Raw genomic sequence first — 13572 nt, 5'->3', positions numbered from 1 at the left:
AAATGAATCTTAGGGCCTGGGGTTGTGGCTCTGCAGTAGAGTGCTCGCCTAGCACTTGTGAGGCCCTGGGCTCGATCCTTTAGCACCACATAAAAATAAATAAATAAAAATATTGTGTCCAACTAAAAAGTAAATATTTTTTTTTAAAAAAATGAATCTTAGAAGCAATATCTAAAGAAAGCCACAAGATGGGGCTGATAATCCTGTACTACATTTACCTCCCTGGAAAATGCTGTCATTTTCTTTCATTGTGTCCTTTTACCTTGTGTCCCATTTGTTCTGTGAAACTATCTATATTGCTATCTGTGGGTTTCATTCTGTTCTTATATGATTTTCTTTGTTTTGTTGCTATTTTTTCTCAGATTCTGAGTGGGACCACAAATCAAAACAAAGATGTAGAGTAGAAATTAACATGTACCTTTTTAACTAAAAATCAAAAATTAACACTAGAGCAATGAGGTTCGCCAGTCCTTTTGGAAATAGGGAAGGGTTATATTCCAGACTCTAGCACTAGCCAGGGAGGGGCATGGCCTGGGGCATATATTTTACTTTTCTGATTTCCTTTTCCTTAACTGTATAAGGAAAGGTAGCATTAATTGCTCCAAGTGTATACCAGATCAGACACTGAAACTGTCTAATTCTTTACATAATTTCAGGTAGGAGTGACAAAGATTTTATCTAGAGATCAGAGAAAAGATCTCTAGATAAATTTCGGTGACTATAACAGTTTGTCACCAACTTTTCTTTCAGTAGAAACACTTTATTCAGAGGTATTTATTAAATTTCATGTCCTCAGTAACTAAACTACTACAGTAATCTACAAAGTTCTCATTTTCTCTAACTCTCCCTACCACATGTCCCAAGCCAGGCACCGCTATATTTCCAAACTCCTTGCCATCATCTTGTAAATCTATGTAGGGAGCAACATTTTTTAAAATGTTGTTAGGGTATAAAGAGAAGAGAGACTAATGTTTTCTGTTGCTATAATTGAGTACCACAGACTGGGAAATTTATTGAGAATATAGATTCTTTAGCTCACAGTTCTGGGGGCTGAGAAATCCAAATTCTGGAAGCATGGTGCCAGCCTGATAAGGGGCCTCTTACTGCATTTTAACATGGCAGAGGGAAGCAGGGCACACATACCAGTAATCCCAGTGACTCAGGAGGCTGAGGCAGGATTGTGGGTTCAAAGCCAGCCTCAGCAACTCTGGAAGGCCCTAAGCAGCTTAGTGAGACCTTGTCTTACCAAAAAAAAAAAAAAAAGCTGGGGATGTGGCTCAGTGGTTAAGCATCCTGGGTTCAATCCCTGGTACAAAATAAAAGTGGCAGAGGACATCACATGGCCTGATAGCTCAGGTCTCTTCATCTTATAAAATCTTCATCTAATCTGAATTACCTATCAAAGGTGCATCTTCAAATAACATTGGCATATGAATTTAGGGATTAAGTTTCCAACACAGGAAATTTTAGAGGACACATTCAAACAGAGCAGAGAAGAATGTCCTCTTTTCTTTTTAAAGCAGTGAACTAGAAAGTAACTACTGCAAATAAAAGGAAGAGATTGATTACATAAACAAAGCAAGCCCTAACTATATGCTGCCTACAGGGAACGCACTTTACACATAACATACAAATAAAAGAACAAGGATGGAAAAAGATACACCATGTTAGTGCCAATCAAAAGAAAGCTAGCATGGCTGTGTGTATATATAGGACACAGCAGCTTTCAGATCAAAAAATTATTACAAGGATAAGGAACCCAGACGCTGAACAAGGAAGGTAGTGGCAGGGCTAACAATAGCACCTTTAGGGACAGCCAGCCAGAGCTGCAGACCTAATGGAGCTTTTTCATCTGTTCTCAAGGACATCTTGGTGGACAGCATTTTAGTCTGAAACTTGGGGAGTAATAGTGATGACTTAGACCTTGGACCTTCTCTGAGGACTACACCATGGAAACATGGAAGATATGGGTCTCCTAGTTGATCTGAATAAATGCAGGGATACCTTCCATAATAAATATGAGTTTTGGGGGCTGGGATTGTGGCTCGGTGGTAGAGCGCTCACCTAGCACGTGTGAGGCCCTGGGTTCTATCCTCAGCACCACATAAAAAATTAAAGATACTGTGTCTAACTACAACTAAAAAAGAAACTTAAAAAAAAAAAAAGAAATATGAGTGTTTAATGTGAATGTCAAGGGAAATATCTGCATAATAAACTGCCTGCCTCCGGATTTGGCTATAGATATCTTTTATCCATATGTTTTTCATTTCTTGATCATTTATCATTTTTTAAGATACGCATTTACAATATGTGACATGAAATATTTTAATAAGGGGATGGATTATCTCATAACAGGAAATCTGGAGGCAAAAAGGCCTCAGAGTTGGTTATGTCAGTTCCCTGGATTCTTCTCATCTTTCCAGTCTGCCTGTGGCTCTTCAGGTTAGATAAATAATAAAATGATAGCAGCAGTTCCAGGCATCTTATCCTGATATGAACCAATGTCAAGAAATTGAATTGACCTATTTGTTCCCAGTTATGTCTCATTTCTAGAGCTAAGAAACCTTTCCTAAAACCATCTAGAAGACTTCCTCTCACACCTTATTGTCCCGAACTAGGGCACATGCCTGCCTCTAAATTCGTCATTGGCAAGGGGAGTCAGACTTGTATGATTAACTTCAAGTTGCTGGATTGACCCAAGTCACACTGCAGTAAGAAAAGGAATAAAGATATGTAAAAGGAGATAAAAGATAAGGAAAAAACTATAATTGTATATCTGAAAGCTCTATGGTCAGATTTACTCCCCAAACCTGTTTTTTTTTTTTTTTTCTCCAGAAAAAAAAAATTCTGAGAAATCTACAAATCTTAGGGTTACTATAAATTCACTCATCTGTGAAAAACTGCCTCATTCTGATTAAAGCTGAAGGTCACTACACAATGTATTTTCAGATTAGATAAAGCAAAAGTGGGTATATTTTAAGGCACATCCCACATGTTATCTAAATAAGAGACAATATCAAACTGAAGATCCCGGGAGAAGACAAGACTACCATGAACATCTTGCAATCCATGATCAAAGTACTGAATTCACCAGACTGAAGTCATTTCCATATACCTTCCCATGCCTACTCCTACAAAGTTTCCTGTAAAAGAAGAGACCGGGATCCCCAAAGCACTTCTTGCTCTTGAGAGTCTGCACTGTGCTCTAAGAATGTGTGTCTTTCCCTTTGCCTTTCAAATAAAGCTCTTCCTCTTTACTAAAACCTGATGTGTCCTTCAATACTTTTAGGTGATGTGTCAAGAACCTAGAAGGTTCGAATAGGCATCTCTGCCCCTGGATAGACCTCTTTGAACCCCCTTATGGTGACAACACGATGAGGGGATGATCATTGAAAAGTGTTTATTTACTATGAAAGAGAGAAAAATCACTTTTATGCAGGTTTTAGTATTTACTTAAGAGGCATTTCCCTAAAAGCTCATGTGAAAAACAATGCAAGAATTTTCAGAGGTGAATTGATTAGATTATGATTGTGACCTAATCAGTGAATTAATCAACTAATATGGATTAACTAAATATTAACTGTAGGCAGGTGACTAGAGGAGGTAGGCCACTGGGAAATGCCCCTGGGGGATTACATTTATCCTTGGTGTCCTTTCTTTCTGCTCCCTAGTTGATATGTCCTGAGCTGCTTTCCTCCACCATGCCCTTATGCCATGATGTTCTGCCTCATGTTGGGCCCAAAGCTATGGATTCAGCTGACCATGAACTGAACTTCTGAAACCATGAGCCAAAATAAACTTTCTCCTCTATGTTCTTGTCAGGTCTTTTGGTCTCAGTAATGAAAAGCTAACTAAAATAGAAATTGGTACCAAGAAGTGGGGTCATGCTATGACTAACCTGACTATATGTTTGAAAAGCCTTTGGAACTGGTTTGCAGGTGGGGGAACTTTGAAACATTTTGAGATGCAAGCTAGAGATGCTTTAGAATGTTGTAAATGGAGCTTAATGGGTTATTCTGGTAGAAGCTTAGCATGTTGATAGGACTATATATACTGAGCTCATGATGTTTCAGAGAAGAGAACTCTATTGGAAATTGGGCTGGAAACCATTCATGTTGCATTCTGGCAAAAAACTTGTCTACATTTTGCCCATGTCTTGAGACTTTCTATAAAGCTGAATTTAAAGGTGATCAACTAATTAATCTGGCAGAGAAAATTCCAAGTGTGTACCAGATCAGACACTGAAACTGTCTAATTCTTTACATAATTTCAGGAAGGAGTGACAAAGATTTATCTAGAGATCAGGGAAAAGAAATTTTGGTGACTATAACAGTCTGTCACCAACTTTTCTTTCAGTAGAAACACTTCATTCAGAGGTACTTATTAAATTTCAAGTCCTCAGTAGTAGCAAGTCCTTCAGGGGTAGCATGAACATTGCTGTTGGCTTTTAGCCAAGTTACTATGATAATCAGGAACAGAAAGATTGAAAAATCTTGCAGTTTGACCATGTGAGTAAAATTGGGGCTAATGAAAGTGTGTTTGTTAAAGAGAACATAACCATTAAAGAAATACCAAGTACTTTATCCAGAAACAATTGGAAAGGTGGCTTGAGGACAACCCAGGAATTGATAAGACCACAGCCATCTCAGGCTCAAGAGTATAAAAGTATAAAATCGTTTTGATAAAGACGATGAGGCACCCTGCTTGTATGAGGGCCTAGGAAATGTTTTCACCATAGTCAGCCACCCAGGCCCTCAGAGGATGCTGCAGCCATGGCTCCTACTTGAGATGATGGTGGACCTTGGCATCATCCATGTGGTGCTGGTTCTGCAGGAATGCAGGATGCTGGAGTTTAGGAGCTTCTGCTGGGATTTCAAAGGAAGGCCCGGGAAGCCAGGCAAAGTGTAGCAGGGTCATATCCCTGTGGGCTGCCCCTGAGGAGGTGATGCATAAAGATGTGAGAAGGAAGCCAAAGCTGCAGTGAAGACCCTTGGGATTAAGAGATGCCAGTAACACAGGACACCTACTGAAGGGAGCTGCAGGAATCAAGCAGAAACAAGCCAAGAGAAAGGCCACGTGGGCACAACCAGCAAGGCCATGTGGTGAAGTTACATAAGCCCTTCGGAGAAACAGTAAAGCACCATGTCCCCAGATGCTGGATGTGGAGCAATAGGACTTGTTTGTTCAGCTTTTGTTTAGATTTCGATCTTGCTTCAGTCCCGTCCCTTCCTTCTATACCTCTATTTCTCTCTTGTGGAATGGAGATTATTATGGTTTGGATGTGAGGTGTCCCCCCCCAAAGCTCATGAGACAATTTGAGAAGGTTCAGAGGAGAAATAATTGGGTTATGAGAGCTTTAACCCAGTGAATTGATCCCCTAATGGATTAGCTGAGTGGTAACTGAAGGCAGGAAGGGTGTGGCTGGAGGAGGTGGGCACTAGGGGTGTAACTTTGGGGTTACATATTTTGTATCTGGTGAGTGGAGTCAGAGTCAGTCTCTCTCTCTCTCTCTCTCCCCTCTCTGATCATCATATAAGCTGCTTATCTCTGCCACTCTTCCACCATGATGTCCTGCCTCACCTCGAGCCCTGAGGAATGGATTTGGCTGTCTGTATTCCAAGACCTCTGAATCTGTGAGCCCCCAAATCAACTTTTCCTACACTAAAATTATTCTTGTCAGGTTTATAGTCGCAGCAGCAAAAAAGAAGCTAACTAAAACAGAAATGTTTACTCTGTGCCACTATATTGGATATATATAATATCCAATTTGTTCTTTATAGGGGAAAACATCCATGAGTTTGCCTTGAGTCTCGGATGAGATTTTGGACTTGGACTTTGGAGTATTTCTGGAACTCTCAAGACTATGGAGACTCTTGGAAATGGTCTAAATGTGTTTTGCATTGTGAGATGGGCATAAGTTTGGGGGGTATGGGGGTGTAATGTCATGATTGTGATATGAGGTATCCCCCAAAAGTTCATGTGTGAGACAATACATGAATCTTCAGAGGTGAAATGATTAGATTATGAAAGGTATAACCTAATTAGTGTATTACACCACTAACATGGATTAACTAGTGGTCACTACAGGAAGGTAGGTATGGCTGGAGGAAGTAGGTCACTGAGTGTACGCCTCTGGAGTTTATATTTTGTGAGCACAGCTCTTTCTTCCTTGGTGTCATATCATATCCTAAGCTGCTTCCCTCGGCCATGCTCTTTTGCCATAATGTTCTGCCTCACCTGGGGCCCAGAGCAATGGAGTAAGCTAACCATTGACTGAACCTCTGAAACCCTGAGCCAAAATAAACATTTCCTCCTCTAAGTTGGTCTTGTCAGGTTTCTGGTCACAGTGATGAAAAGGCTAACTAACACAGCAGGCAACTACAGGCTCAGGACAGTTGCCAATGTTTACAAATTGGAAGATTTCACATAAAAATTTATAGTTCTACCTTTGCACCTTTGCTGTTTTTTTTTTCATTTTTAGATTTTTAATTGAGATAAAGCAGCAAAAAATTATCATCTTAATCATTTTTAAGTATGTAGTTTGGTGGTATTATTTTCTCATTCTTTGCAACTGGTCTCCAGAACTTTTCACCTTGCAAAATTTTTCACCAAAACCCATTAATCAACTCCCCAATTTCCCTTTCCCACAGCACCCAGAAACAACCATTCTACTTTTTGTCTCTAAGAATTTGACTACTGTAACTCACGTAAGTGGAATCATGTTATTTGTTTTTTTGTGGCTGGTTTATTTCACTTAGCACAATGTCCTCAAAGTTCATCCATGCCGTAGCCCCTATTGTTTTATCATAGACTGAATAATATTCTGTTGTATGATATAGGAAATCAGACTTCCACATGCAGTTTATCCACTCATCTGTTGATGGACACTTGGGTTGCTACCCATTGTGATTAATGCTGCTATGTGTTTGGGTATATAGATGTCTCTTTAGGACCCAGTTCTCAATTCTTTTGGGTATATGCCCAGAAGTGGAATTACTAAATCATACAGTAATTCTATTTTTACTTTTTTGAGTAACCACCATCCTGTTTTCCATAGTGACTGCCTTATTTTTCATTCCAATTGCTTCACATCCTTGCCAACATATATTACTTTGCAGTTTTTTTCCATAGTAGCCATCTTTTAATGAGAATAAGGTGATATTTCATTGTGGTTTTGAGTTGCATTTTCCTAGTTATTAGTGATTCTGAACATCTTTTTAAATACTTCTTGGCATTTAGAAATCATATTTAGAGAAATGTCTATTTGAGTGTTTTGCCCATTTTTTAATTGGATTATTTGATTTTTTTTTACCAGATTTTCAGTATCTTTAATCACAAATCAGTATTATAATGGTCAGTTTGGATATAATACCTATGATAAAATAATTATGAAAAGTATCGTATTTACAATAAAACAATTGTTTTAAATAAGTGAGTCATTGGATATGTAACTTCCTTCAGTAACAACTTAGTGGACCCAATTCTACTCTCTAAATGGACCAATTTTTTGATTCTCCTGGAAGTTTTGAGTTGGGCATAGTTCTTTGGTGTTCATTTCAAGTGATCAAAGCTTAAAAGAAAATCCCTAGAAACCAATAATTGGAACTAGACCTCCTTAGGATGGAGTAGAGGTAAGAGTGGGGGAAAAGGACACTAGATATGATGCCAACGGGATGATGCCATCTGCTTGGCTTCAGAGCATTCTCTGCACTCAAGGTCAATCCAGAGCCTATACATATACTGTCACCTCTCAAATGCCCACAACTGCTATATTTATCAGGAAAATGAGAGAGGGGGCCCAAGGAAGAATCAGTCCCAACAATCATATGAACACTTCTAAATTTTCAATACCAAGGATTAATTTCTGAAGTATAAGCTTATAACCAGAAGCTGTCCAGTTAGCCATTAACTGGAATGCATGTGCATCATCGCCAAGGAGACTTTGGGCTTACAAAACCATATACATCTTATTTGTCTCTGATTTTAAAATAATCCATTCCCTTGTTGGGTATGCAGGTAAGCAGTGGAGAAAGTGGTACATCTGCAATACCAGCTGGTGCTAAGGATTTCAGTGCTTCCAAAAATGTGGCCTAGAGAAATTTATTAGGCACCAGACAGGTTCTTTCCTCTAAGCCAAGATGCCCCCATTTAAGTCACTTTTGAACTCCGTTTCAAGCTTATATTATGCAAATTATAGTTGTGGTTGAGTAATTCTTTGGAATCTGTCTTTTTCTACTGTGTTTTCCTGAATGATCCTTGAATCCATATTTACATCTAGTCCCAGTCATCTTTCCTGTAGAGGTGTTGTAGAGTTGTGATTTTCAAAGTTCTTATTATACTGTTAAAAACAATAGCCTGAGAGAGTCCAGGTATCGACTTCTCAGGTCCACTTTCACCATCTAATGGTATTTGCTAGCAACTGCCAGTGCCTGACCCAGAGGGCAAAATGTTCTTTAGCAGGGAGGAGGGGAAGGCGTAGAGAGTCTGGGGGTAACGCAGCACATTTGTGGGTTGGTATTGGTTTGGCTTTGTACATCTTGTTCCCCAGGCAATTCGGATTCAGACTACATTCTCCTCAGCATCTCTGAAGCTGACCGTCACATTTTTCAATGCTCTCTGAAGAATTTTCTTGAATGAATGTTTGAATTGTTCCACATCAAAAAGATCAATGTCTTCATCTGGTTCTGTACTCATCTGAGTTTGAGTACATCCCAAACTTTTTGGTGCCAATGAACTTGAGTATAAATGACATCTGCAAGGGCTGCGTCCATGAGACTCAAATACTTCTCACACAGCAGAACCAAGTCCTGAACAAGACATTCCTTTCTCTGATGGAACTTATGGTCTGCAGATTAAAAAAAAAATCCCAGGCTTTTCAGGTTCTCATCATTTCATACATGGGGATTTTCAAGATGGTCCTCCTGATAAACTGGGCAACAGTCTCATCCATCTCTTGGGCACGACCCCCATCTCCAGCAGTGCCCTTAGCAATGGTGTCCACCAAGGCACCTTCAAAGCCACCAATGGCAATTCCTGCCACCCTAAGGCTCCAGGGTATGAGGTCCCACAAGGGCCAAGATGGTAGTCTGTTGTTGAGTAAGAGATCTTTATGTATTCTAGATTTTAACCCCATGTCAGATATATGATCCCATATTAACTCCACATCAAATATATTCTCCCATTCCATTGGTTGTCTTTTTAGTCTGATACTTGTATCCTTTGATGAACATTTTTAAGTTTGATGTACTCCAATTTATCTTTTTTATTTTATTGCCTCTGCTTTTGATGTCATATCTAAGAAAACATTGCCAAATCCATTGTCATGAGATTTTCCCCCTCCATTTCCTTCTAAGAGTTTTATAGTTTGACATCTTATGTTTAGATTTTTGATCCATTTTGAGTTATATTTCGTATTGGAGTAAGGAAGATACACAAATTAATTCCTTTGCATATGGCTATCCAGTTTTCTTTTTAAAAATTTGTTCTTTTTAGATATATATGAGTATATTTTGACATATTATACATGCAAGGAGTACAACTTATTCTAATTAGAATCCCATTCTTGTGGCTTTACATGATATGGAGTTAATACTGATCATGTATTCATATATGACCATAGGAAAGTTATGTCCGATTCATTCTACTGTATTTCCTATTCTCTGTCCCCTACCTTCATTCCCCTTTGTCTAATCCAATGAACTTCCATTTTTCCCCTCCCTACTCTTCCTTGTTGTGGGTTAACATTCACATTGTCAGAGAGATCATCCTTTCCCCATTGTGTGGTCTTAGCACCTTAGTTAGAATCGCGTGACCACATAGATTACAAGTGTTTATTTCTGGGCTCCTTATCCTTTGCCGTTGGTTTGTATATCTGACCTCATTCCAGGAGTATATAGTTTTGATTGCTGTAACTTTATAGTAATTTTTGAAATCTGGAAGTGTGAGGGCTTCAGTGGTGTTTGGGTTTTATAGATTGTTTTGTCTATTTGGGACCCCTTGATATTCCATATAAATTGTAGGGTTATTTTTTGATCTTTGCTTAAAATGCTACTGAGATTTTACCAGGGTATAGGGTCCTGCAAAGGACTGCATTCAGTCTATTAGTTGCTTTGAGCAATGCTGACCTCTTAACCATATTAAGTCTCCAGTCTACAAACACAGTATGTCATCCCATTTTTCTAGAATTTCTTTCAGCAGTGTTTTATTGTACTCAGAGCACAAGTCTTTCACTTCCTTGGATAAGTTTATTTTTAAGTATTTTGTTCTTGTTGATGCTATTGTAAATGAAATTGTTTTCATAATTTCCTTTTCAGATAGTTCATTGTCCACTTTTGCTTTTATTTAAAAATAAGAAGAAAATCTGGCTCCATCAGCTGACTTTCCTGCATGGCAGCAGGTTTTGAGCTGAACAGCAGCTGCTCCTTGTAGGAGGACATTTGTTCTCCAGTTTGCTACAGCCCCTGTCTGGCCAGCTTCCCCTCACATTCCCTGCCTGCCCCCTGCAGGCATTTGTGCCTTCTACCCCTTATTTAGATCATCCACAGCGGTGGGTACACACTGCTGCTATCCATTAGGAAGGAGCTAGAATGGTAGAACACTCTGGAACAGGCAGGCACCTTGACAACTGAATAAAACAAAATCAAATCTGATTTTCCATGCTCCTGAAATGATTTGTAAACACCCAATTAATTTATTGCAACCATTCAGAATAGAAAAACTTCAGCAACATATTGTGTGTTTTTCTGTACAACAGGATGCAGAATACAAAACTATTCTTTGTGATTTAACAAAATAGACAGTAATGACCCCATCCTGTGCTGGGTGATAAAGAAACTCCCTCAGGAGTTAGTGAACTATGTAGAGTTGTTTATCATTGTCTCGTAAATGGCCACAGACGTGTGTGTTTCCAGGCTCTTGCATTTGCTAGGGAATTTTTGTTTTTCTTCCCTTCCTAGAGGTTCTTGCTACCAGCAGTACATCTGCCTGTAGCAGTCTGCCTCCGCTTCGTAGCTGATGCTTTCAGCACACTGTGGGCTGGGACCAGGCAGCGAGGTTTACTAGAACTGTCAGAGTCAACAGTGGCAAAACAAGTTTCCCCTAGTCTCATCATTGCTTCACAGCTTACCCATGAGGTGGGGTAACAGAAGAGCCCACCCACAGATGAGATAAGGGACTGATAGTCAAGAAGACCAAAGCCATAGAAGTCATAGAGCTGACTTGGAGCAGGCAGGACCACAGGGCAGGTGCCTCTCCCCTGCAGCTACAGTCCTCTGGCCACCTGGGGAGCCACAGGGCTGGAGGCACTGCCCATCACTATGGGAGGCACTTGACCTCTTGGCACTGAGCGCACTCTGTCTGTTCTTTAATGGAAAAATAAAAAGCACTTCTGCCTTTTCTGTATCCCTCTCCCTCTTGGGGGCCCAAATCAACAGCTCAGCAGCTTAAATACATTTTCACTTTTCCCAAGGAATTTCATTTTGGATTACGTCCATGAGGTACCCCCTCCCCTTCATTGCTCTGTAGGAAGATTTTTGTTTTGTTCATTTATTTTAGATTTTTCATTGTGAACATTTTAAAATACATTCAATATTTGGAAAAGACCAGGATAATTAACCCCAAATGCCCATCATTCATTTTCAACTTTGCTGTTTTCTTTCGTCTCCCCCCTCCACCTTTTTATTTCGTCCCCCTGAAGCCAGAGAGGTAGAACATTTTAAAATAACATTGTTTTGTTTTCAGGAACCCATTTTAACAATAGGCCATAATCTCCATGGATTGTCATGTATGAGTTATAGTACTAGCAAGGAAATGTACATGCACCACTTCTCGTCCTTTTAACAACCCTCAAAGGTAAATCCCCTTTTAGTAGACGAGGACACTGAGGTTCTGCCTTAATGTGAGGCTAGAACAACGGCTACATGATGGTATATTAGTTGGGAAACTCTGAAGGAAAAAGCAACAACATTGTTTTCTTCTTTCTACTCTCACACCCCATTCAACAGTGACTTTGGACAGCAGGTGTTAAGTCTCCCTACCAACAACCAATTCTCTGATGTAGGACACCAACTGGATGTCCTCTAGTTCAACCCAATGTTGATGCTCACTACCTGGAGATAAAACCAGATCCTGAAGGTTGAGCTCTGAGACACGCAAGACTGCCCCTACTTCAGATGCCCAGCTGCAAGTCCCAGGTTGTGGCCCATGATTCTGACTGTAGACCAGGGCTCCTATGATCCTCCTCCATGTGTTCCATTAATTTGCTAGAGGAGCTCACAGGACCCAGGGAAACACTTGACTTCAATTTGCCCATTTATTGTAAAAGATAATACCAAGAATACAGATGAACAGCCAGATGAAAGAGATGTGAAGAGGCACGAGAAAGAAGTGTGGACATTCTAGGCCCTCTTTGGGATGCCACCCTCCAGCACCTCTGTGTGTTCACCTACCTGGAGGCTCTCTGTCTTTTTGAGTGTTTAGGGAGCTTCATAGGCATGATCAATTCCATCAACCAATTACAACGGCCCCAGGTGATCACCTCAACTTTTCTCTCCTATCTAGAGGCTGGGGGAGGGCACCCAATGTCCATCCCTCTATCCTGCCTCAGTCTTTCTGGATATAGCCCCATCCTGCATTTATTTAGGGGCCTCCTACCACTAATTGTCCCATTTGTATACAAAAGACACTTATTACTTTGGAGATTCCAATGGTTTTAGGAGCTATGAGCCAGGAACCCCTGGGATGCCAAATATGTATTTCTTACTTCACAGTATCACAGATGCAGTTCCGGCTATATAACAAAAAGGTCCCAAATGTAGTATCCTGAGCACGTTAAATGTTTCTCTCCTTTAAAAGTTCACCTAGGTCCAGATCTTGCCCAGAGTGAGCATGTGGCTAGGTAGGGACCCAGATCTCATCTCACATCACTCAGCCATTCTCAACATCATAGACCAAGATGGCTGCTCCAGGTTTTCTTGTCAGCTGGAGGTGGAGAAGGGAATATTGGACAGTGTGCCCATTCTCTTGAAGGGCATAATCCTTAGGTTTCATGCATAGTTTCTACTCACCAACCACTGTCCTGCATTTCATCTCATGATCACACCTGTGAGGGAGACTGGGAAATGTAGTCCAGATTTGGGGTAGGCTGTGACCTAACAAAAATTTAAAATTCAATTATTAAAGGGAAGGGAAAGAAAATGGATAATGGGGATTAGCAAGCAGTACTTTCATGGGTGGGATAAAAGGGTTCTTTTCAAGTTCAGAATGTGTTTTTGAGTTCTTTATTTTGGACTCAATTGTGGCCCATTTTACTAAACTCAGTGGTTTCTGGTTAAACTGGAGATAGACATCCCTCGATTAGGGACTTGAATCATTTTGCCCTTGTCTCCATGAATATTTGCTTTGTGCATTTCTGTTCAGAACATTTATAACTATACTTTCCTTTTAGAATAAAATTTATTCTAATAGTAAATTTACATTATGTAAATTAAATTCTCTCACTCTCACTGGAGAGGCTCCAGTTACATAGTAACAGCCCCTCCAATGATGGTTTTAGATTCAGCTCTGCTCTTTCCT

The 13572-nt window shown here is 40.0% G+C and overlaps 1 pseudogene; it reads right to left on the bottom strand.

Moving 5' to 3' along the window:
* Positions 1-6558: 6558 nt before the first annotated feature.
* On the bottom strand, positions 6559-9080 carry LOC125616364 (annotated as a pseudogene).
* Between the last annotated feature and the right edge of the window lie 4492 nt (positions 9081-13572).

This window comes from Marmota marmota, unplaced genomic scaffold, assembly GCF_001458135.2.
Source record: "Marmota marmota marmota unplaced genomic scaffold, marMar, whole genome shotgun sequence".
Lineage (NCBI taxonomy): Eukaryota > Metazoa > Chordata > Mammalia > Rodentia > Sciuridae > Marmota > Marmota marmota.
This window is presented reverse-complemented; position numbering and strand designations above follow the sequence as displayed.